The sequence below is a fragment of the Tauraco erythrolophus genome, chromosome 16 (assembly GCF_009769465.1).
Source record: "Tauraco erythrolophus isolate bTauEry1 chromosome 16, bTauEry1.pri, whole genome shotgun sequence".
NCBI classification, from domain to species: Eukaryota; Metazoa; Chordata; class Aves; order Musophagiformes; family Musophagidae; genus Tauraco; species Tauraco erythrolophus.
The window spans coordinates 13,524,319-13,550,729 of record NC_141480.1 but is presented as its reverse complement, the minus strand read 5'-3'; the positions used below and the strand labels follow the sequence as shown (position 1 = coordinate 13,550,729).

The following is a 26,411-nucleotide window of genomic DNA, read 5'->3' as shown; positions in this document are numbered from 1 at the left end:
CGCGCCGCCTTGCCGCGAGCAAGGCCGCCCCCTGCCGGCCGCGCGCGCGCACGGCACCCGCCGCCGCCTGGCCGCGCTGCCGCTCCGCGGGGCGCCGCGCGGAGGGTCCGCTCCCGCGCGCTCGGCCCGCGGGGGGCGGAGCCGGGGCTTTAAGGGCTGACCTGTTCTGATGCCCTTCTCGCTTTAATTTTCTGTTGTCATATTAAAAAAATAATTTGTCGTTCTGTCTTAGCAGTGCACTTTTGTGTAAAAAAAAAAAAAAAAAAAAAAAGCTTTTTTTACTTCTTTGTGTATCCAGAGTTTACCAACTGTTTTTGTGGCCTGAAACAATTCTGGATGGTCGTGACTGAGTCAATGGTTTTACGAGTTTAATTGTTCAAGACGTTTATCTCATCTAAATAGCTTGAACTGCTTGTGCTCAAATGGTGAACCTGTTCGTAGCATGACAACTCAACACTTTCTGTGGTTTACTTTCATTACATGGGGGGCTAATGCAGTGTGGAGAAAATTGGAGAAGTCTCAGATTCAGACTGTAGAAGAAGCTGTTCTTGGCCTAGACTAAACTTTTCTAACATTTATTTTTCTTATTTGAAAATGTTTGGGGTCAAGTTCCCAAGTTGTTGTCTTAACTTACATATTACTTGGTTAAGGACACAGAATTTGGCCTAATACTCTTTGGCGTTTATACATGAAGGATAAAATAAAGACACTGAAACAGTGTAGTAGCAACTGATACAAAATAAATGTGGTTTTGTGAACTATTTGTTACTAGTGATAGAAGTTTATTGTTTATAACAAACTTTCTCTTATTCTTGAAGAAGTTGTAAGGAAACATCTTTCTGAATACAAATGTGATTTTAGGGATGTTGCTATAGCTGTAATGATAACTTTCAAAATATTATTTTCAAATGCATCAGCTGTGTTAATGTTCTACTACTAAAGTATTTTGTTTATTTCCTCAGTGGCATGTTTTGGTTCTCAGACATGTTGCACTGAATGAATTGGCAAACACTTGTTCTCAAAGTGGATGCATTGTGTGATGTACAGATTTTTTTTTTTTTCATTATTTAAAATACAGCCTTTGGCCTAATTTGAGGGTGATATTACTGATGGTTGTGTTGTCAGACTGAGAGGTCTTGATGACCGAGAGCTTGATACTCCTCTTTTTCACCGTACCAGGAAAACTGAATAATTTCTCCTTGAGCAACATTACTTGTGAAAAGTTTCTAAGGCGCTAAAATGGGCTTCCAAACTTGGTTTCACTGAACTTGTGATTTGGTGTTGTACATTAGTTATTAGACAGCTATGAGCAGTGTGGGAATGATGAGAGTTTTCCTGATGGAACTGCAATCTACTAGGTCAGTGTTATAGCCTCAAATCTCTTCAAAACTGGAAGGTAGTGCCAAATGTTTTCTTTTCTTGTGAAAAATTGTGAAGATTCTTGTGAATTTGCGTTTCTTTGGTTCTTTCAATCATTTCTAGAAATTTGGTCTCTGATTAAAGGTGACAGCATATCAGAATACGGTGATCTGACACAGACTAACTATAAAACTGAGTATTATTTTCAGAATTTTGTAGTCAGTTTATTGTGTTTCTAGAATGAAATGTTTCACCATTGTCAAAAAAGTCTTTTCAGGCTATCTGCAGAGCTCCAGGGGAGAGGGGGGAATGTAGGGAAGGCATTTCTGTCCCACACATTTGCCTAAAGCATTTAAGTTCTGGGCTTATTTTACTCTAAGAAGCTACCTATTTCTTAAAACCAGACATTCGTCTAACATAACTTTTTTCACTTCCAGTTTTAGAAGAGATTCCAAACCAAGATTATTTTTTTATTCTCTTTAACTGCAAAATGTAACATGTAACAGTTCATTTTACAATGATCTGCATAGCATAACAAATACTACTATACCTTGATAGGCCTGAAATAAATGAGAAGAGACATGCAAGTAAACAACAAAATACTTAGTATACAAGGCCTTAACTTTTTCCCTGTAAAGTCACCAGAACTTGGGATAGAAACCAGGAGGAATACCATTGAATGTGAGCTGATGAAAAGCCTTCTGAGATAATGGGAGAAACAGAAAGAATCTTTTGGATTTATGGACCTATTTTTTGAGCCATGGACTTGCTGTTGCTTTGTCTGTGGTCATGGCAAACACCACTGACTTGAGATAAAGGCAAATCATTGCCTGGGGTTGTGTATCAACATTAGTGGGATCAAACTTTTGTCTTGGGAGGAAGGCTAAACAATCATAGTTATTTAGCTTGAGATCATTTGTGTTAATTCCACTGTTAACTTGAAAATTATCATCCTTACTTTTTCTCTTCCAGTCTTGACATATTCCATCTACCATATATATTTGTGCCACTCTGCAGTCAGAAGGCTTGTCTCCAGTGTCATGAAGTAAATAAAAAGGTTTTTACTTTGTTGAACAAGAGAATTTAGAGTCGCTGTTATAGAAAGTAAATGTCTGTTTAGGATGTTCAAGAATATTATTGTTCACTTCGAATTCTTAGAGGTGATAAATACTTCACATCATAACAAACTTGTAGTTTATCAGGCTTTACAGCTGCCTTCCAAATATTTCTTGTATGCAACAGAGTTGAAACTGTAAGCTGTTTAACATTTTGTAGTTAAACTTGAACTGGTGTTTATCGTAGTTTTCGAGAACGGTTTCGAAGTACTGGTACTTGTGAACAAACTTCTTTCCAGCTCTGGGGAACGCACTGAATGCACATGAGAAAACTGAGAGCTTCAGGCACGTGTAGTTGTTGACAGTGTTGTGACTATTTGAACTCATGTGGTTTTTTTGTATTTTGCAAAGAAATAATATACATCAGGTAATGATTTTATGCAGTACAATAATGATTCTGGCTAATTCCACTCACCTCTCTGGACCAGGCCCTGCAGTATTGTTGAGTGTATGCGTTATGGTGCTTGTACTGTAGATTTTCTTAAGGTGTCTCTTATTCAGGTAACAATGGAAAACAAACATGGAGAAGTGAGAGCTACTAAAATGTTTTTTCTTGGGCTAATGAATTTGATCTTACATAAGATTAGCAGTAATGCAGTGAGTCTAATGCAATGTTCTCCAGATAGTTTCCAGATGTTTCTTACTGTATTAGAGTTTTCTTCTTAGCTTCTTTTTCTTGAATACTAACCTCTCATTGTAAAAATAATATCTCTAAAGAGCTTAATAGTCTCTTCTCTTTTTTTTTTTTTTAAAAATAACCATTGTTAGCTGGGATATCACATATCCACATTTGCATCTCCTTAGTTAATTATTGGAGTAGACCCTTTGACAATGCAACTACTAAGACTGTTCTCCATTCTAATTTTCTCCCCTTTCCTCCCAACAGTTCCCTTATAAACTGTTTTAAAAAATTGGTACAGATTCATTAAGCAGTACAGAAATAAATTTTCTTCCCTAGATACCACTGAAGATTGTTCACAACATGTTGTGCATTTGATCTATCTACATAAGACAGGAGGATATTTGATCTATCTACATAAGACAGGAGGATTTCTATGGATAATGTTGGTCATGTGGTGGTTTTCAATGTCTTGGCTTATTCCCTATTAAATAGGTCAACATTTCACACACACGCCCCCCCCCCCCGATCCGTGGTTATTCTGGGATACTAGTACAGGATGTCTTGAAAAGAGAGAGAAATGTTCCATGGATATATTTTTTTACCCAGGAAATACACACTTTTTGAGATTATGGACTGTATGTTTAATTAAATATAACTATTCATTCTGTGGGTCATTGGGGGTATGCAGAGAGAAATCTGAACACTTTATTTAATTTAAAGTATTTGCTTGCTTATCATTGTACAGATTTTGGCACGTGGACTCAGTATGTGTACATGAAGTTAAACAGATACAATAGATTTGTTTGTCTTAGTGGGAGCCATTAGGGTTGATTGAGTGCATAATCCTTCCATCAAGTGGGAGTTGGAGAAACAAAGGAGCTGTTACCATCTATCAGGGAAAGGTTTACTTATTAGTATATGCCAAGTTTTACACAACAGAACCTAATAAATTCAAAGCTCTAAAAAAACCCCAAACCAGCATAGCTTTTTTAATATTATATTTCACTGCTATATTTGAGATATGCCAAAGTTGCATAAAACAATAAGTATAATACTAATGGATCAGAATATTCTTAGTCTAAAAAAGTACAAGCACAGCTGTAATTAGCTGATAGACCTCTGTCTTTCCGTTGCTTTTGGTAATAGAGACCCACTACTGTTGTTTTTTTTTTTTCAATCTTTCATGTTTTCTTGAGGCGTTTTCAATAGGAGATGTTAACAAAGCTCAAGAGACATAGTTTTAGATTATGAAAAGAACGGGAGCTGTGTGGCTACCTCTCAAGTAGCAGCAATTATCTTTATGTGTGAAAAGGGAAGAGATGGCTTGTGATATAAAAAGAAATGGGGGTTAAGTGGTAAGGAAATAAGGTGGAGCTGTTCCAAACCAAAAAGCTCAGGAGAAAAGTCCTGGCAAAGAAAAATGAAGAGAAAGAAAATCATAAACCAGGAAAAGGTGTCCTATATAAACCTTACAGAGAGAGGTGAGGCAAGTGGTTCCTGTCAGCAATTTCTTCTTTTGTCAATCCATTCTAGTTGTACATGCTGCTGTACATGATCCATGCATTGAAAAGAAAATATTAGAAATATTAGGAAGGTATTGCTTTCCTAAACCTAAATACTTCCTACTGGTAGAGACTGTTATTTTTATTGTTTCCCCGTGTCATAGATGCATGTGCTTCTTCACACAAAATTGCATTTCTCAGTGGACAGTTTGAATATGGCTTTTGCCAAATTATTGTCCTTGTGCGCTACTAACTTATACTGAAGTGCCTACAAAGGCTCCTGTGAATGCAGAGCAGGAGATGAATATCTTAGAAGTGAGAACTTTTTTTACTGAAAGCCCTGTTTTACCGGTTCCTTCAGTTATTGTCTGAGATAACATCACAAAACTTTATTTTCAAAATGGAGTAAATCACATTAGTGTGGATTTCTGTTTCTTGTTACTACATGTTGCTTATTTATACCTGTTCCTATCTTAGCTTTAAGGTATACCAAAATAAATAAGACCTCCCCTGTTCAAGTAAGATGTTTATTTTTGGGGACCGAAAAAATATTCCTGTTGGTACGCTACATGCAGATTGAAGTTTTCATGTTGGTTTTGCAAGAATATATGTAGCCACAGTATGAAATTATATTTCTAGAACATATATGCAGGAATGCAGCGAGTTTGTAACTACTTTTATAAGCTAGTTCAGAAACAGGGAGATATATATATATATTATGTGTATGTATATGTTTTATATATATATAAAAAGTGACATCATTCTTGTTTCTTTTTAATGTCAATATTAATGGTTTGGTAATTGGATTGCACTTTTGGTATGCTACAGTGTTGCAAAGCTTTAATCAGTAGAAAATCGCCTTGTTTCATTGGTGGTGGTGACTTTTCAAAGTGATCTCTCACTTTGGCAGGCCAAGGGATGATTGTCAGTAATTTAAAGAGGTTGCCTTGGAGGTGATTTGTACAACTGCACTAATAATTGTTGACTCCTTGTTTTTAGAAAGCCTTGACCTGTAAATATTTGAGTAATTTGACTCCTGCTGTAGAAGAAAAGATAGATTTATATTTAATACGTTTTATTGGCAGTGTCTTGGCGCTAAAGCGTGGGCATGAACACTGAAGTGTACTTTGTTAGCTCTTGCTATAGGCTGCTTTATTTCATAACTTCTCTATTGAAAATCACATAAAATCTTTATAGATGAGCCATGTAGTAGAATGAAAGATTTTTATGTTGTGCTCTACAAACTTGTTACAAGTTTAAGCTCTTTCAATGGTCGTATTTTTGCTTCTTAGTGACTCTAAAGTCTGTCAGTGCACCGTGACTAAATCCTTATTATTCCTCCCTCCCTTTTTTATCCTCATACCCTGTGCAGCCCTCTGCAAGTTTTATAGTAGATCCTGTAGTATTCAGCTGTGTTGAAGTACAGTCTTGTATAGTAATAATTCTTTTATTTTCCTAGAAGTAATCCAGATTCCTTGTAGACTTTTAGTGGTTAATGGTGTAGGTCTCTGCAAGTGCTTGTATGAATTAGGTAAGCAAGATTTAGTCCCTTCACTTCAAAGGAAGATGCTTATCTGTGAGATAATTTTTGAAACGCCTCTTTTAAGTACAGAAACTAGCATCTTGTTTGTCTTTAGAGTTAATAACTTTACAAATGGTCAAATGTCTTGAGTTATTAATACTGAAAAATTGGCTACTATGGATGGATGCAATCTGTAATTTAAAAATAAACAAATGTGCATAATTACATTAAAATTGCAGGCATACTGTGGGTTGACAAAAAGATAAATAGGACAGAAGCAGACTTTATGCTTTATTGTAATTACTCTTACTATGCTTCTACAGGGATTCCCACCTTGTTCACGTTTCTTGACAGCAATACTATGGACATATAACGGCCAATATAACACAAGCTTCTAGGAATAGCAATATAGTGGGTGTATTTACAGTTATAGTCTTACCTGTCTGAAGGCCAGGCTGTGAAGTAGCAGTGCTCTTGTTTTGTAAGTTTTGCTTGCAAAGATCTTTGCATGCAAATGGTCAGGCTAAGTATTTTCAAATTAGCTAATCAAAGCAAAGATTCTGCCAGACTTGGAATCACATTGACTGCATGTGTCCTTTTTGTACGAGTTTTGCAAATAAGCATGTAAATACTTCCCAATCAAAACTAAAATTTCTGTTCTAAATACAAAAAGACATTTAACATTCAGGAGATTGACATGTATGCAACTAAATATAGAATTTGTAGATCATATTTAACATAGGCTATCACAGGCCAGATGAAGCGTTTCGAGTCTGAGCTCTTCCTGTGTCCCCAGACTTAAAAGAACAAGGAGACGGTGCTATTTCTGTCTATCCAGAGCTTTTTGCATATCTCCATCAAGAGATAATCCTATTAATTTTTATTCTATAAATACTGACAGAGATTCATTTGTTAGTTTTCAAATAATAAGAATTTAGCTATGTGGGAAAAAGGCTAACTCTTTTGAGAGATGTGTTTTGCATTTCAAATGTGTACTGTTGTAGTAGATATGGAAGTTCAGAGTATTTTCGCTGGTGTTCCTATAGCTAAACCACTGATTCATTGTGATTGTGCTGAAAGACAAATTCAGCTCTAAGTGTTGAACAAGTAGAAGAAAAAATTATAGGAATTTTGGCCTTGGACAAGGGTAGTATGTTGAATTGCCCTAATGAATGCATATTAAAAAAAATCCAGCTGCTTCAAGTGGAAAGTCCTTGTTTCAGTGCCTGCTCTCTGGACTATTTTTTCTTTCTTTTCTTCTGTAACGAATAAGCATTTCCATTAACTAAGCAACTCTGTGAAAATGAATTAAACCCCAGAATTTTCCTTCACACTTGACTGTCCTGATTGCTGCTCTTAACTATGTCCTTTCTGTGGTCATGAGTTTTCAATTCTTCGCTGTATAGTAGCCTGAGTGCAGTGAACCTCTGTTCTAGATGGCTTATTAGCCTGTGGTGGTTGTGAGTGGAAGCATTTGGGTTGCAGAGGACCAGGAACAGAGGTCTTTCATGTCATGAATTAACCTCCAAAAGGCTGCCAACACATCCTTTACCTTCTCCCCTGTTACTGGAAATGTTTTTGACTTGCTGTTATGTTAGGCATAACTTAAGCATACTAAGTTTATCTACTTTTTAATGAGATTTAAATATTGTAAACCTGTCTGAATGGGCTTAAGTAGGAACAATGTGCCAGCTCACCTGGAACAGCTTCTTCCTGACTAGGAGTGCAGTACAGATCTTTGGGAATTGGGAAAGAAAATAGTCAAAACGACAGAAACTTGTGAATGTAATCTTTTCCAGAAGTGAGTCATCGCAGACAATTTTCTTGAAAAGTTCTTTTGGATTGACATAGGGAGAAGGGCCCTAATGTGCAAAATGCCCTAAATGCTTTGTTTTTCTTTCTTTGGATTTGACCCTTGGAGAAAAACAGGACAGAAAGCCTAGAGTTTGTTAAAGATCATGCTAAACCCATTTGAGATGAGAAGGTCTTCCAGAAAAGTTTGTAGGTTTTCATATACTAGGGATGTCTGAGAGCTGTGATTCTTGTGGTTTGGATTTTCAGAAGTGTTTCTCATTCAGCTTCTTCCATTGCGTACGGCTGTGGAGTAGCCAGAAGTTCCTATTGCTTTCAAGGAACAGAAGGCATTTTTTTCTCAGTGAGAACTACCTATTAAAACATCTAATAATTAAGTATCTGAATAAGATACTGAAGCCTTTTGAAAAACTTTTCACTGCCATGGATGCAGAACCTTTTGCAGACCAAAATCTGGTCCTAATTTCTATTGTGATTAATGTTATTTTTTAAAATGGAAGTTTAAATTGTTTTTTAATACTTGGATCAGAGATCCTTTCTGCTCAACTAAGTAGAATTAGTGCTCAAACTTGTTTGTTCTTTTATAGGCCTTTAAAAACATATTTTCTAAAAAAATCTATACATACTTTATTGCATCCAATTAAGTGAAAGGAGTGAAATATTGTTAATTCCTTATGGTCTGTGAAGGTAAATACGTGTTGTCATTCACATGACGGTTATTATCCAGTAGTCCAGAAGTTTTTATGGTCCACTGTATAATCCATATTTGTTTATTTTATAAAGCATATTTTTGAGTTAATAAACCCTACAGTTCCAAAGGAGTTGTAGAGCATTGTGAAATTTTTTTTCCTCTTTCAAGTACTGCTGACCCGATAGGCTCTGTCGGCTCCCTCAGGGGCGTCAGAGTAACAACGTTAATCTGTGTGTGACAAGATGTGCACTGAAGGAGTAATAAAACTTAAGTAAAACAAAGTTAGTTAGAAGATCCAGTAAAGTGAGTTCCTAAATGAAATAATTTAGGAGTGTAACTCTTTTGTTTTTTTTATTATTCCGTATTATGAAATGGTTTATTCTTTTAGATAATATGCAGGGAAAAAGGAAATAGGATTGAACAAATACGCATGTAATATTTACAAATGAAAAGCAGCATTTTGCAACTAATTGCATCATTTCATTAATTGTGTAAGTCCAGAAATGACCAAAGATGACTGATTAGTCTGAAATCTTCCTAAAATTTATGTGAAGTCAGTCTCTTACTGTCTTGTTTCTCTTTTTCGCTGACATTTTGCATTCAAGATGATTTTAGAAATTCCATCCCTAATAGAATTAGAGATGTAATGTTCATATCTTATACATATGCCACCTTAGGTTGCTCAGGATAAAATGCTTAAGAACCTAAGTAAAAAGAAAATGACTTGCAAAATTACTTTCTTTTTTCCAGTTTTGAAAGAAGCCTTTTTAAAGGTGTAGGAACGTTTACTGAGCTGAGACCTTTTGTATCAAGTTTCAGTCAAAAAAATATTATTATAGCTGATGTGTAAGTCCTCAAAAAATAGATTTGTAATGGAAATGCCAGGAGACCCTTAACTATAATCATTCTTTTTAGTGTAAATGCTAGAAATAAATACAGTTTTCATTGATCTGCTATTATGTGATACAAGTGACCACTTACGGAGAAATCCATGATAATTCTAGTTAACTGGCTGCATGAGTGCAGTTAAAAGTACCCGCCTCTGTGCATAGGTTTTGCAGAATGCTTTTGTGAGCTCAAGTTCCACTTGAGACTTGTTTTGAAGCCTTAAAATGTGTAAATCCGATGCTGATTTTTCCACTGAGGCTGCTTCTGCCCTGTTTTCACAGAAGATTTGTGGGTATTTAAATGGCTCGGTATGCAGTACAAGATGGCTCCTATAATGTCTCAGACATTAAGTGTGAGTGAAGGCATGGCAGCAGTCTCCAAAATTGTTGCTGTGCGATACATGTTATTTTGAAGTGAATGGATGTGCTTGACAGTTTTTATTGGATGGAAAGTCATAACACCTTGCTGGCAGCTTTGGTTTAAGGATATTTAATAGCTGATGAGTCCAATTGTAGAAGAGTGTAGTTTTTTTACTTTTAGGCTTGAGTCTATACCATCACCAAATGCATTGGTGAGGCAGTGTTAGGAGGCTTGTGGTGCCTACCAGGGCCAAACCTTGCCTGTTGATAATCGGAAGACATAAGTTTACATCAATTTTTCTGGCATCCTTTTCTGAGTTAAGTGAATAAAAATGAACCTTTTTGTTCTAAATCTTAAAGTCATCTTGGGTAAGGTAGAGGGTAATGCAAAGTCTTAAGTGTCGAATTAAATTTTGATTAACTTTTTAATTGAATTGGCTTTTTGAGAACACAATGATGGATGAACTTTTGATATGGCATTTGACATTTTGGAGATAGACATCTATGCTACAATAATATGCTGACTACATAACAGTTTTGTTAAAGCATGAAGGCAGCAATTATTTAGTAAAGATTCAGAATAAGATTTCAATCAAAATTGCTGCTCTTGTATATAACAAGATTTTGGGTTACTCAGTTTTATGGGGAAACAATTGTTTTTGTTAGAAAGTATTTCATGTTATATGTAACTTAAATTTTCTCTCGAGTTAAAAGCTTTGAAAACAATGAATGTGCATATGTGTTTTCTCAAAAAGTAATTAATACCAAAGAATGTTTTCAAATGGAGCATGTAGTGCTGGTGACAGGTAAAACTATTATTAATTTTTCTTTTCTAATTTTAGATAGTCTGCATTTTTTCCTTTCAGTATCCATTAGCAAATTGTAGTGGAAAAAGCATATTTTTTTTAAAAACTGGTTATCATATTGTTATAGTTAAATAATTTGTTGGCTGCAGTATACACAACATTTTTATCTTTGTGTGTGTTAGGAACCAAAATATTATTTAGCTGGAGAGTTAATATTTCCACTTTTATCAGGTTCTGTCTAACAAGATACCACAGCTATTGGGGCTTGGGGTTATTTTTTGTCTTTTCTGTCCATACTCTGCTGTGCCTTTCTTGTTGAATGACATACAACTGTTGTTCTTGCGTCACCATCTTAGAAGTGAATCTGTGTATGCTTGTGGCTCCTTGCAACTCAGTGGTACAATTGCTGTTTGGCTTTTGAAACTTGTTTCTCAGAGCTCTGTGCTTGAGGAGCATTTGCTGTCAAAAGAAGCATGTTATTGTGTTTTTTGGCTGATGTGGAGCCTGTGTCCACCTGTGCTATTTTGAAGCTCACTATTCAGAACTGCAGGATGTAATACAAGAAGTAACGTGTTTAAACCTCAGCATCAAAATTCAGGTCAGATATTATCCAAAACTTTTAGTAGTACAAGTACCAGAGGGCTGAAATTGATGATTTATGTTTCTTTTAAAGAACAGCTATGATTTCATTGGAAAGGTTATAGGTCTAGTTGATCCTGCCTTGGGAGAAAGGAGAGAGTCAGAAATGCACAGCAGGAGTTTAACATCATAAATAAATGACTTCATTTTAGTTAGCATTCTAAACAAAGATTTGTGTTTATTTAGTTTGAATGATATCTTAAATGGCAAGGAACTGTGTTTGGGTAGCCTTAATTAGGAATTAAAGGGGTGAGACAATATCTGCATTGCACTGTCTGAGATAATGGAAAAGTGATTATTAAATAGATTTTTATAGATTAATACTATTAATGCACTAATAATACATAAATTAATGCTGTTTCATAGCCCAGATGATAAACGACAGACTGTTTACTTAAGCTTGAAATCAGACTGTTTCCCACAAATTGAAAAAAAAATCTGTATATCTGATGGGCAAATCAGGAGAATAGTGTTGTAATATATTAACAGAATAGCCAAATTGAGTTATTTTGTATGACTTAAATTTTTACCTTAAATTTTGATTTTTGCCTCGAAATTTTTCTGCCTCAAAAATGTATCCCTTAACCTTTTTCTTACATTTTTTTATCATCTTTAAGGTAAGGATAACTATTGTTGGGCTAAAGTAATAATAGCCATTTAAAAAAAACCAAACAACAGACATTATTGTCTGTGTAGACATAGAGCAAGATCCCATTTCTTTAGTCACTGTTTTTTATTTCCTTAGGCTTAGTTAGAAAGCAAGTGACAAGAAGGAAAGCTTGGTTTGAGAAGATAGAAAGGCAAAATCTTGAACAAGGGGACCTGAGAGGAATAAGCACATATGGAAGTAGATCAGGTCCTATAGTATAACAACAGGGAGTTTTATGCTAGTTTATGAAAACAGACTTTGTTTTACATTTCTGATAATTGTGATATTCGGGTATACAAGCTGTGTGAAAGCTATAAGAGCACAAGTAATTCCAGCAGTTAACTGGCAATATTTACATGTATTAAATTGTTTGATTTCGTTGTGGAGGTACATATAGTCACTTGGTAATGAATGATAAGAAATTATTTTGCACAGCTTAAACATTTTTTGCATTCATTAATCTAGAAGGACTTGAGTCTTTAAGTTTCTATGTGTTGCATCATCCAGGGAATGGTGTTTAGCTGTGTTTCTGTGTGGTTGTGTTAGACTGCCAGATATGGCTTAGGAGTCATTTCTTTGACATTAGAGATAATATAATGTGGTCTGAAATGAGAGAGTGAGTAATTTCACTCCTAAAAGTGGTTCTTCTCTTTCAGTTTATAGTTTAACTTTTTTTTTTTCAGTTATTGAGGAATGAATATTGTTCCAGTCTAGTACCTTTACCAGACACTGTGGTCAGTACATTAGGGAAGACCACATAAATTTAGTGATTTGCATATGTTATTAATGTGCGTTCAGCCTTACTTTCAGTATGTATTTGAGACCTTTAGCACATCTGTTTCCAGCATGTGTCTGTGCTACAGTTAAGTCATTCTGGTGCTTATTAGGTAGATAACGTGAATATGGTGGTTGTGTTGTTAAACGCCTATGATTTTACCAATCATCTTCTGCAAGAATTATCTTTTCCAAGAAACTTTGAAATACACATGCTGTGGTTATGTGGAAGCATCACTTCATGTGTCCTTATTTTTATGAAATAGTAAGATGGCTTTCAACCTGAGTGGTTCTAGTTGGAGTGTCCCATGGATTGAATTCTTTGAGACCAGAAATGTAAGGGTGGCTCTGTTTTTTGTTGGTGTTAATATTTATATTTCATATGAATTTCTAGGGGAAAGAGGCTTCATCTTTTGAAATGTATAGTTTTTATGTTGATTAGTATTTGTGGCTGGAGTTTCTGGGATCAATCATTAGTCCTTTTGCAGACTTACTGACATAGAGTTTTTGCTGTTTTGTTGTTGGTTGTGGTTTGTGGGTTGTTTATTTTTTTTGTTGTTTTGTTTTGGTTTTGTGTTTCTGGTGTGGTTTTTTTTGTTTGTTTTGATTTTAATGCTAGTGTCAGTGTAAACAATCGCCCAAGGTATGTTCCATCTTCTTCGTATTGAACATCAGCTGAAGTACAAATTTCTCCTCATCATAGCCGATTTGTTTCTCCACTGTGGCATCTTGTTCTTACTATTTGTTGTTCATTGATTTCTGTTGGTTTCGCCTGACTCTACAGTGCTCGTTTCTTCCTCTTCCCCTCATATGCGTGTGTAACAGTACCCATTCATTCAATTCCCTGGTCTGTTATGTTTATTTTGGCTGATACAATAAAATGGTTGAGCATCAATGGTTCAGCAAGCGTAAGCATGTTTGCAAACAAAAAATGGGAAGTTGAATTTGTAATGTGTAAATGTCTGACATGGGCCTTAATGTAGCTGGCACCGCTGTTACAGCGTGGCACTGATTGCAGCAATAACGGCAACCTGAGTGCTCACCAAGATAGAAAAATAAATTCGGTATGTTCTGTCCTCACATCTTTGTTTGCTGAGGACACATATCCTTTAAGACATAAACATGTGCTAGAAGTTAAACTTGTAAGTGTTCTGCTGAACAGTGTCCTTTCGATCATCATGACTTCAGTCTGCAAAATTGACTATAGCTTGGGGGGTGGGGGAGGTTTCCGTTGGAACTTATGGTAATGTCACAAACAAGATTGTCTCGAGTTGTAAGTGGCAGATTAGACAACCATCAAAAGAGAGAAAATCTGTTTTCCAGCAAATCTTCTCAGTGATAAAGAACCTTTGGAGAGAAAGATAAAATGCGATATATAGGCAGAATTGTTTCTATGCAGAATATTTTTTCCAAATTTCCCTTGAGGCGTCAACTGTTCTCTGAACATCCAAGAAGTTCGTTGTGCTTCTGATCAGCTTCCCACACATTCTCACCCACACCACTTTGCTGTGTCATCTTAATGTCATTTTTAAATACTAACAAAAGAAACATTTTGTTTATAATGCAGAAATAAAAATCTTGAGAGGGGAAAGAATGTCTTTTGTATGTTATTTTAGCACATCGAAGCTGACTTATCAGTAGCAAATATGAAATAAAGTGATTAATGTATTTGAAATTCACAATTCCGGAGTTCAGGATTTGTTTATGTACTTTGATTATAATAATCAGATTTCACAGACATTTTTCATATTTCATTGGTATTATTTTTAGAAAGTTTACCTTGCTACGAAGTATTACATTTAGAATATATAACAGTATAGCAATTTGTAAAATTAGATATAACTGGTGCTTTAAATAATTGAGTGTGCTAAACTGAACAGTGGATAGGTACACTGGAGGCCAAGTGTGAAGATGGAAAAGCAACCTTTCTCTGGGCATAAATAAAAAAAGCTGTGATATAATTTATTTGGCATGAGAAGTTTTAGTCAATCCTTGTCACTTGCTGACTTTGTAGTGGCCTGATATTGGAAGTTCCTAAAAAAAATAGAAACATGTTACTGCCATCATTGCAGACAAGCACTTATGCAAGTTATCATTTGCACCAAAACTAAAAATTTTCCCAATTACTGAACTTACTCTGTGTAATCTCTTGGAACTGCAGGGTGAAAAAATTACTCTTTGAGAGGCAAGTGAAGCTTGAACCAATTTCTTCTTGGGGAAAAGGGAGAAAGGTGTTGATTTTGGGGTGGGAGCTTGATCTTGGTGGCAAAACATAACAAATGTCTTCAAAGAGAAAAAAATTGTTCCACTTGTATGTGGAAATCACTGACAGCATATGAATAGCAATGGGAGAAAAATTATATGTCTTAACCGTATCACATATTATCAGTAGAACAAGCGTTCTTTCGCATCTCTCCTGTACGTTTCTAGTCTAGTTTTAAATTTGTTGTTATTCTGGAGAAACAAAATACTTATCTTCATGTTTTTGTTGACTATTGGGAAACTTGATTGGGATTTTGATTGAGCTAGGGTAGTCTCGAGATATTTGAAGTTAAGTCCTCCATGACTATCTAGACAAAAAGAATGCTTAAATTTGAGTTTAGATTTAATTCAATTTATGTAGAATTTGATTTCAGTTTTAATTTTTGCTTGACATTATCATGAGTTTCTCCACACGTGGCACAATAAGAGCTTCCCAATTGTGGGGTATGTAGCGCTACAGTTGCCGTTTATTTTGCAGTAGCAGCTACCAGCCCTTGTGATGACCCTCTTGTAGTAAGGACAAAGATCTTGTGCTAGAAGGAGACGAACTGCAACTTTTGTCTCAATGCGGTAACCGACAGCCTAGCTCTCCTGCTATCTGAAAGACTCCCCAAAAGGTTCATTTTAAAATGTGTATAAAAGCTTCTACAAAAAGCAAGAGAAACATTGTATGGCTGTCACTAAATGCAGCAGTTTATGATAAACTTTACTTCTGAAGCTCACTGGTGACGAAAGGGCTTCCAGAACTAGTAGCAGTGGTGCAAACTTGGAAACTATCCACTGTAGAAACATCTACGACTAGAAGGGCCAAGTTTTATCCTACCGGGATTGTGTTTCTGTATTTAAAAGCAAACAAACAAAAACAAGTCCAGAAAAAAACGCTTATTTTCCAGTGACTCACTCCACAGGTGAGTCTAGGACTTACAAAAGTAAAACGGCTGGAGTTGCTGAGTTGTATGGTCAGAGTTTTATTGGTGTGTGTTAGTGTTGTGTGGGGTTTTTTTTATTTCTCTCTGCTCGTGTAGTTACACTCCTGATATTAAGAGAACCTGAGACTTAAATGAACCGATGTAAAAAGCAATGGTGTGAGAGATGATTAAGGTTTTGATTAATTCCTTTGAACTGAAGAACTCAAAGGTCATTATGACCTTGAGCGTGATGTTAAACCTTGGAACTCTACCGTAACATCTGTTTAACTCAAGAATCTATTGTTTCCCAGTTTCAAATGTATCTATTTGAAATCTGACGTACTAAATATTGTTTGACCTTCTACAGCTGGCTAATGTGGGAGAGAGCAGTGGCTTTTCGTTGCCTTTCATTTTACCCTTACATCTGCTTATAAGAAAGAATTGTAGAGAGAATGAAGCAAAGTAGTTACTTTAACTGTGGGCATTAACTGTAATGTCTGTTGCCCTTTTTTTTTTAATATGATGGCAGTCATTATCTCATGATGCTTATCATTTTCTTAGCGTGTGATGAAAACTTTTAAAAATATTGGAAAGACCTGAGTTTCAGGAAGGCCTCTCAATCCTACCAAACTACTACCAGTCCTATTTTATGGAAAGCTGAATTAGCTTCTTTGTTAGACTTGTAGCAACATGACCATGTTTATCTTCTGAAATTAAGTTTATTTGAGAGCAGACTTTTCTCTGATGGTGGAACTCCACTATCCCTTGTGCCTGGGCTCCCAAGATGCTACTTATATATCTTTTAAGTGATGTGGAACAATGGTGCTGTTCACTACATCACCTCTGTACACCTTTGACACAGCATTTTACTAAAGTGGTGGCTACATTATAAATGAGACTTCAATTTTGTGGTTGCATATCTTTATTACTGACTTTAGAAAACTTTCCCTTCCTTCAGCACCTAAGTTACAAGAATTAAGAATAAAAAATATTTTGCTTCTAAAAATATTGATTACTATTCACACCTACAATTTACCTAGGCCTTTATTCATGAAGGTAAGAACAGTTGCCATATTGCTTCTGTCTCAAACGAAATCTTCACCAGCAGAAAAGAATTGCCACGTTGGGCTATTTTCCCTCATGTTTTCTAAATATAACTGAACAGCAGTCTGGTTCCTGAAGCCATCTGCATTAATATGTCTAGAGAAAATAAAATATCGTATTAGTCATTTATTTTATAAGTGAGCATAACTTGGCAAAAATGAAAATAATTCTTGATAAGGAAATACCCTTTTAAGCAAAGACAGAGTACTTAATATGCTACAGAGTGCTTAATATGCTACAGCATAGAGATTTTATGAGAGTAGTGATTGTGCTTGTCTCTTATAGGCACCTAACTGTGGCGGCACTTTCAAATTTTTTATTTTTTTTAAGACCTGGTTTTGAGAGAGTAGTAATTATTCATCTTCCTCTGAGATTTTAACTTTCTCTGTTTTCAGCCTAAAGCATGGTCTAGTAGGAAAAGGGTAATGAGGTAATGATTCCTCTAAAGGTGAACCAGAGTAGCAGAAGGGAAGGAGGTTTAAAGTGAGCAGGTGGAACTCAGGTAAGCCAATTGTTCCAGCATATCAGCAGTATCCATTTTCTGTAATTATTGTCATTAGGAAAATAATTTTTAAAGTGACACAGGCAAAATAGAAGAACCAGCTTTTAATCTTCTCTGTAATATTGTTAATATTTTTCTTTGTACTCACATTTTTTCTGTCCTTTCTTTGGTTTGTTGTCTTTGTGTGTTTGCCTGTAGTGGTAAATCTTAATCAAACCTTTCTCATTGTTCAGACCTGCAAAGATATTCACTGAAAAGCAACCATTTAAAAGTGGCATTCCTTGAGTTACCATCACTAAGATTTTATAGGTATACTGTTCTGTATTCCTCCCTTCTACTAGAAAAGGTTATGCCGTCGTTAGATTGCAAACTAAAACTGTGGGCTGCAGTTCTTCGAGGAATCCATCTGCCTGACAGTGACACACTAAAACCTCAGTATGATCTCTTTGCATGACCCTCCATGCATTGCTGTTAGTACTCTGCATTCCTTTAGATTTGTATGGTGTTTTTTCTCTTTGATTTCTGGGTCCATCTTACCTATACTCTTTCTTTTCTGAATTAAGGTGTGGAAATAGCACCAGGTGACTTCATGTGATTATGGTTAAGCATTGGGAAGGAGCTTTAACTGTTACTTTTGCTGTTTTCTTGTTTGTGCTTTTGTTTGTTTTGGTTTGTGTTTTTTTTTCTTTAGTTTTTTTTTAAGTTTTTTTTAACCCAGGTGTTTTTCTAGAGGTAATCGTAGTATTTGTAATGATGGGAAAGATTTCTTTATGAACCTGTATGTTCTTTATAGTAAATAATGCTACAGTAGAGGTGGTTTGGTTTACAAAAGCTCAAGACTGTTAATGCTTTCCTCTTTACACACCTGTTGGCACTTAGCAGCTTTCTCTGGAAGCTGTGCAGTCTGGCTGCATATGCCCCTTTTTTGATTAAAACTTAAGATTGTCAATTTGACATCTGAATGAAAGATACAACAGTCTTCACACTAAGACCTTTAGCTCCATGTGTGTTTATGGATAAACTTTGACTCATTGATTATTTTAAAAGATTTGAAATAACTTCTGCAGTGACTGCCTTTAAAAAGTCATCATTTACTGGTGACATCTATACAGTTGTAACTGAGCTAGAACTTTTGTATATTTGGAAGTAACCGCTCCAGAATATCATTGAGCAGCAGCTTCAGGTAAATACTGCCTTTTCCTTTTATGACACTTCTAATGCACGCATTTTTTTATCTATTCTATGTAGATAAGGTTTGACAGTGTTTTTATCAAATGCACACTGTTTATCCTATCAGTTTTCCTCTTGCATCTTTATAAACTTTGCCTTAGAAGGATGTCAGTGTGTGGCCTAGAGAAGGAAATGTGACTAGAATACAGCGTGCATTCCTCTGGCTGACAAAATAATCTGTGAAGAGTGATTTTAATGCATCATGTATTGGAGCATCTCAGCACTGTCGTGCGGTTCCTCCCAGTTCTCTAAAACAAATCCTTTGAATATAGAAGCTGAACTTCAGTTCCCCTTAGCCATATTCCTGCTGTCAATCCTGTGTAGCTTGAACAGCAAATTAAATACGTGGTCTAGTTAACTTCAAATGTCTAATTATGAACTTTTGTCCAGGCTCTAGGCTGGCTGTAGCACAGAGGGAATCAGTAACATAATACTTGTTTTGTTAACTAAAAAGTAATGACAGTAACATTTAGGTTAGAGCCCACTGTGAGTGTTTTGTAGTCAGTGTTCACTGAAGAAGGGATGGTGTACTAAGTACTACTAATACGTAATTGGTTGTTAACAGTTTTTTCAGGTACTATTAACCCGTTTTTCTTTACAGCTTGTTTTAGCTTTTTTTCCTTAACACTTCCCAAACCTTTATTACTGAACAAAAACAGTGAAACAAAAATGTAGGCTAAGAGCATTAAGAATGAATGTGGAAAACACTTCTGTATTCCTGTGACTATCCAGTGCTTTCAGAATTTTAATGGAATACTCATTCATACTATGTATAAGAAAGCAAATCCAGCAGCAAAGTATGTGAGAACATCTGGAGTCCAAGCCAAGTATCTAGGTCAACAAATGACGGTTAAGTTGTTGCTTAAAAATGGTATAAGGATAGTGGTTGAGCCTTACTTCTGCAGGATTATCTCAGTCACACTTTGTTGTTGTTGTTCGGTGATTTAATTTATCTTTAAAGTTATTGGGAGAACATAATTTTCAGCTTCAGCAGCTTTCCACATGCCATTGTCCTATGGCTAAGGTAATTTTATTGATCTTATTATTAAAGTGCATCAGAAAGTATGATCGCAACAAACTTTGTCACATGGGAGCAATGGGTCTTGAGATGCACTTGCAATAAAGCATAAGGTGCCTTTGATGTCTGGATGCTATTTCTCCCAAGAAGAAAGTTTTTATTTACGTTTTCATAAAGCTCTGAATATGAGATGTTTAAATCCTTTATACCTGTAACTTCCAGACTTTTTCTTCAGTGCAGTTTGGGGTTATTCTCATGTTAGTAGATGGCAAGTCAGAGTGGTCTAGAAGACATGTATGTATCTTTGATGGAGTACTTTATTATATGTCTATTAGGTTGTCTGAAAAATGAAATGATGGAGTGAATGAAGGAATTCAGTTGAGTAAAAACAGACATGTAAAAGTAATTTGACAAACATGGCAGTCTTTCGATATCTATATTCGACAGTTGTACAGTTCAGGCAAATGCAAAGTTATTTTTAGGAGGCTGTCTAAGTGTTAATGTACTTTAAAAAATTGAAGTGAATATGGGTTAAATGAATGTAGTTGCCTGCAGTAGAATCTTATCTGCTTTTCTATAAGGATATTGAAGAGTGCATGGCTATTATCTTAGTCTTATCCCCCAAATAGAAAATATATCTGTGCTTTTAAAGTAATTCCAATTTGGGGTTTAGGGCACTTTAATCATATATACACAACATAAGTAGGCCTTAAGAGTCATTACATTCTGATGGTTAGAGAATATGTGCAGGAACATACTGAAGAAAATCAGAACTGCAAAATGTTACTTAGTACTGTGCAGTATAGCTTTTCTCACATTGAGAAGTACCTTACTTCACTTAAAATCCTCTTTGTGTGAGTAGACTTTTTTCCAGAAGAAAATTATATCAAATTCTGATTTCAAGGTAGAACATTTATGCCTTATTCCTGTCTTACACAGTAATAATCACTGAGCTAAGCAGTGCGTTTCTTTGAATATTTTGATATATTTTGATAATATTTGCATTTCTTTGAATAACTTATTATTTTAATTAACTGGGCTGTAAAAAAGATTGCATAGCTGTGTATGTCCATATGAGCATATATTTTAACATGTAGAAAGCAATGCAGGAAATAGATCAGCAGCAGTACTCCACCTGACAAAAAAGATAGTTCCTTCTTTAAGCATTCATGAGTTATTAGAAAGAAATCCCTTGAAAAACCTTTTTGTTCTTTTTTGTAACAGTAAAAAAGGAAAAAAAACAGAAAGAGCTGAAGTGAATAGAACAAGCTTAAATTAGTAACCAGCTTATGACATGCTCGTGGTTTAGGGCAATGTGCAGCCACAAGTGATGTGACGACAGACAGCAGACAATTTCCATTAATAGTCCACACAAGGTTGAAACTAAAGTGAATATTACTTGGCTTCTCTATTTTGGAAACCTCAGTATAACATATATAATCTTCAGAAAAGTTCTTATGTTCCAAACATCATCTGGCTCTTCAGAGTTGTCAAATTCCAAATTTGTACTCCTAATGATATTGTAATTCTTTCTGGGAACTGACTTGTGTTTGTCAATCTGTGCTTTAAACCCCATCCTTATGACATGTGCTGGAGATTATGGGAATTGGGCTTCCCAGGAATTACTTCTCACCTCTCAGGGCTGAACTGCAGATTTGAGAGTAAAGAGGAAAGACAGAAGCATGTAGTATGTTAAAATGCTTCACCTGAAAATCTCAATTTTTGGGCCCAAAATTCAAACTAGTGTTTGCAACACAATAAAAAATCATTGTAATTTAAAAGGACTTCATTTGAAAAAGAGAGGCTCAAGAACACTTCAGTATCTCTATAATTGCCTTTTGGATTTAAGGCTTTTAAAAAAATAAAAAACCTATATAATTGAAGTGGCTTATGTAAGAACAGCAGACTCTTAGTAATGGACGGTTCCTCCAGACCACAGCTGCACGCCATAATCCACTTCTCAGCATCAGTGTTGACTGGTTCCATTTCGTAAATAGTCTTCAGAGTAGAAAATCTTGTATTTATTTCCACACTTTATTTTCATAATATCTCAATGGAACTATTTTCCAAGAAATAAGAATGAAAACAGATGAGCCCAAAAACTACAACATACTAATTTTAGAGCAGCAGCCATTATCTTATGTCAATGGTCAGTGTTACTTGCTGATGTTTAGTAGACAGAAAAGTGCTTTGTTTCATAATTCTGCTTTTACTTTTTATGACAGTCAGTAAGTTGAGTGAACCAAGAGCTAAAGAAGTGAATGAAATTGAACAAAATAAACTAAAATTAGTAATGTCATTTTCTTGCTGTGAGCAATATATAACTGGTGCATGATGTGATGAGAGTAAGGAGACAGATCTCAGTTTTCAGTCTATTTGCTCTATGTATTAGTAATTGGTCTTACTGACCACATCAACTGTGTTACCTTTCTGTCCTTGTGTTTCATTTTATTTTGTTTGGATGTTTTGGGGATAAGAATTTTTTTCAAGTGTTGAATGTGGAGCTCTTCCCTAATTTGGGAAATTCCACCTTTTCCTCTCTGGCTGTGTTTTACTTACAAATTAAGTCTTTTTTGGAGGAGTATGAAGAATGTGTAATTTGGGTGTACTCTAAAGCTTGGTTCTGGTTCTCCATTTGTTCTTGCTACCCCTTAGCCAACCCTTCTGAAATACAAAGAGTTGACTTTTTGCTTTAAGCTCCTGACTTAGGCTTCTTCTGCAGCTCACCTGCCTTTGCTACCCCATCCTCCTGTGTGGGCCTGTTACCTGATGACTGCCTGCTCCTATTTGCAGGTGCTTCTGTTTGCTTTACTGCATCTTTCCTGTTTCGTACTCATGGCTCCTCACACCTTTCCATAGAGAGATTGTTAAGGATTTTCTGATGGGAAACAAGAGTTGTGATTTCATGAGCATGTGCGTCTTCAAATTTGCAAGGTTCTTCTCAGCAGCAGATGAGTAGGTATTTGTGTATTACAACCACACATAAACTGCATGTTAAGACAGAAGACAACATTGATTTTTAAAATATGAAATATTTCTAATTTCTACTGAGGGAAAACACTCATTTCTGGAGCATTCCATCTTGTGCATAATTGCATGCGTTCCTGTCTGAGTTTACATCTTAATTCAGGTGCACTATGTTAAGTAGAAAGTCATCTGGCCGATACTGAAAAGAGCAAAATAGGACTAAGGAAGGTGATTTAAAGAATTAATATGAATGAGGAAGCGGGACCTATTTTATAAGATACAGATAGGTACTTAACGGAGGACCACAACATGAGAGAGAGGACAAACAGTTGGCATATGGGGAATCAGCCAGAACTGATGATTTTGTTCAGTGGAGAGAGCCAGCTGTAAGTGAAAAGGGCAGTGTTTCTGTTGTTCGAGAGGAAAGTCTGTAGGAAGATGCAGCTTTGGCAACTCTGAACGATTGAGTGGTCTAATCTTCAACTGAGTTTTTTGAAGCAGAGACCATTCTTTTGTTATGGGTTTGGCCAGTGCCAAACCTATTTGGGCTTTAATTTGTTGCCAGAGCTTTTGAGTGCTAACTCTAGGCAATAACATTTGTGCAGTTGTTGCCATCAGACTAAGACTCTGAAGCAAGTGGTCTTCAGGAAAAGGCATGACTGTATAACTGTATGGATAAAGCAGTTAATTACAGGCAGATTTATTTTCAGAGCTATCGTTATATATTACAATTTAACTTGTAATATTAAGGTGTTTAAATCGACACAAAATGTTTAAATGCAGTCATTGGTAATAGCAGCAAGGATGCAGAGGGACATTAAATTACTAGAAACTAGGAGCTAACGAATGCAAGTCACCTTGCTTTAAGACACCCAGTGACTATGTGGAAACGAGTGGATCTGCACAGGGAGGCACTTCAGGAGGTGTGAAAAGAAAGAAGAGAACTCAAACAAGAAAAAAAGGTATTTAATGGAGTCTTTTGGTAAAGGGACAAAGAATTATTATGGAGGAAGAGAATAGTAATTTTTTCCAGAGTTCCTGAAGTGGAGAGAAGAACACAGCTATGTCAAGTTTGTGTTAAAAGATTTAGCACTTTAATGATGTCACCTACGTGAAATCTATGATGGGCGATTTATACAAGCTTTATCTACCATTTGTTTTTTCTTTCTTAATGTCTATGATAGTTTTGTATTTCATAATGGATTTTTTTTTTATATGTGAAAGTAATTTTTTTTTGTCTAGCCCAAAGCTGGATAGTTTGACAGTGTTAGCTCTGGTCTTTCTATATTTGCTGAGAAAGGAATGCATTTTTGTGCAACTATTTGCATTCTTCTCACTGTAATATTCTTTTTTCTTTCATGTCGAATCTTCAGATGGACTGAGTTGCTGCTTGTCTGGAGAAACATTCAGGTTACAAATTTTAGAGGAATATCAATATGCTTCTTCCATGCTTTTGGAGGTATTAAGATGCATCAAATAGCAGTAGTTACAAATCCAAAGCCTCAGATAAAAGTAAACCAATTTTTCACCTCAGTAACAATAAAGATGCTTTTTTTTTTTCTTTTCCTTCCCTCCTTTCTGCATCACTCTCCCTTGCACAATGAAAAGAATGAGAAACTCGTAATGACTTTTACGAGTCATTTTACCTGCTTCCCTGAGAAGGCTCTATGGTAGAAGTAGTTACAGTTAGGAAAATCTGTTTTATTCCATTCAGAGTTTTATTTGTTTCTTTTTTTTTTTTTTTTAAAGCAGAGTAGTTTATGTAATAAATGCCATGAGATGACTTATGGATGATCTTGCTCATAGGGCAGAAAAAGATTCAGGAAGACAAATGTTCTGTCAAGCCAAAGCACTTACCCACTAGTCATGCAAGAATGGTCAAGACAAAGAAGTTTGGACCTTACTTCAGCACCATTGTGAAAAGAATTTGAGTTTTGTGGGGGTTTTTTTGTTTGTTGATTTGTTTTTTAAATTAGTCATACGTTGGGCACTTTGACTCATTTCAGAGCACGTTTGCAGTTATGTTAACTAGGGTAAAAATTGGGTGATCAGTGAGTCCTTTAGCTTCAAGGCAGTATCTGTGTTAGCATCTGGTTTTGGGAAGAACAAAAGCATGTTGTTCAGAAATGTGCATCTTCCTGCAAGGCTTCCCTTAGAAGGAAACAGTAACTGAACGACTATTGCTTTAATAGGTAAAAGGATTTTTGACCACAGTTTTTTCTATAAATATTTTGGGAGTACACTTGTCTTGAGAAATTTGGTTTGTTTGTGCATTGCTCTAGAGATAATTGACTTTCAAAGATAGCTTTTGAGGATGCTACAGAAATGATTCTCACATTTTATGAACTACAGGGGACATGAGCACTTCTCTATTCACCTGCATAGGTTCTCAGTGGCCAAATTATCATGTATATGCTATACACTAACTTCACACCTAATCTGAAGCAGGAAAGATGTAAACAATCTTTTGCACTCTGAAAAACACATCTGTATCATCATGGGAGTTTCGGGGAATGATCAGAAATGATGAAAACAAAAGAGGTAAATATCTGTCGTTTCAGAGTAATGTTAGGAGAGGAAAGACATTTGAACTGGTGGTACTGCAAATTCTCTGTGTTTGAGAAGTTCTAGTACATTATCATGCTCTATTTTACACTTGTAAGTTCATTGGCATTGAGTTCAAGATTAAATAAGCCTTTTTATGACTACATAGAAATGGTCACCAATTTAATTTTAAGTGTCCTTCTCTGACTTTTATTTTTTCTTTTGTATATGGCAATGCACAAGTTTATATGTTTGGTGTTTATGATAATACCTTATTAATATATATCATCGTGTTTTAAAATTAAACACTTAACATTGCTTCTGCACCTTTCTTGACTATTGCATACTGTTAATATTGTGGGATTTCTTTCTGTAATATACCAGTAGTATCACTTAAACATTTCTGCAGCAATGACAGGTTTTAAGTTGTTCTTGTCATAAATACTTCGGACTTTTAAAAATGCATGATACAGAAAAGTGGAAAAAAAGATGATGTGTTCCATTTTTGGAAAAATGAGCAAGTTCTGTTCTCATCAATTCTCTATTCTCATCAGAAGAAATATGTGTAAGAAAAGAATTTTGGTAGGCTTTGCCTTAATTGCAGTCGTACAAGTAGTAACAATTATGATAGGTCTCTGAAGAATTTTCTTTTCCTCTCTCTGTAGTATTCATCTATTCAATATCAGCAAAGGTTTCTATCTGTTTTGATGTTAGATGCACAATGAATTTTTTTTAAAAAGAGAGAGACAGACCTGCAAGGAAAAGTGCACTTTATGCATAGATTATGGTCTGAACCATCTGAAATTGTTCTGTAAGAACCCTAGGAGGGTGCTTTGTTCTGTAGCAACCTTAACAATTGGCAATGGCCAACTGGGATGACCTGACGGTGAGAATAAAAAATTAGAAAGCAATGGCATCATCAGGGCAAAGGGGTACAATGAAAACTGCCTCTCTCCCACTGCCTCCCGTGTTCTTACAGGGATTTTTATTGTACTGAACTATAATACAGTTGTTTAGTTTGTTTAATTCCTTCTGGTTTATTCCATTAATATCCAGAGGTCAAAAATACCAAGGTCACAGAACCTATCAGGATAGTTGGCAGATTTGAAAACCCAATGCCATTACATGTAGGCTGTGG

At 35.6% G+C, this 26,411-nt stretch overlaps 1 protein-coding gene across 1 annotated transcript in view; it reads left to right on the top strand.

Annotated features, from left to right (window-relative positions):
- GABRB2 (gamma-aminobutyric acid type A receptor subunit beta2) overlaps positions 1-26,411 on the top strand; it is a 153,612-nt gene that overhangs the window by 1,633 nt on the left and 125,568 nt on the right.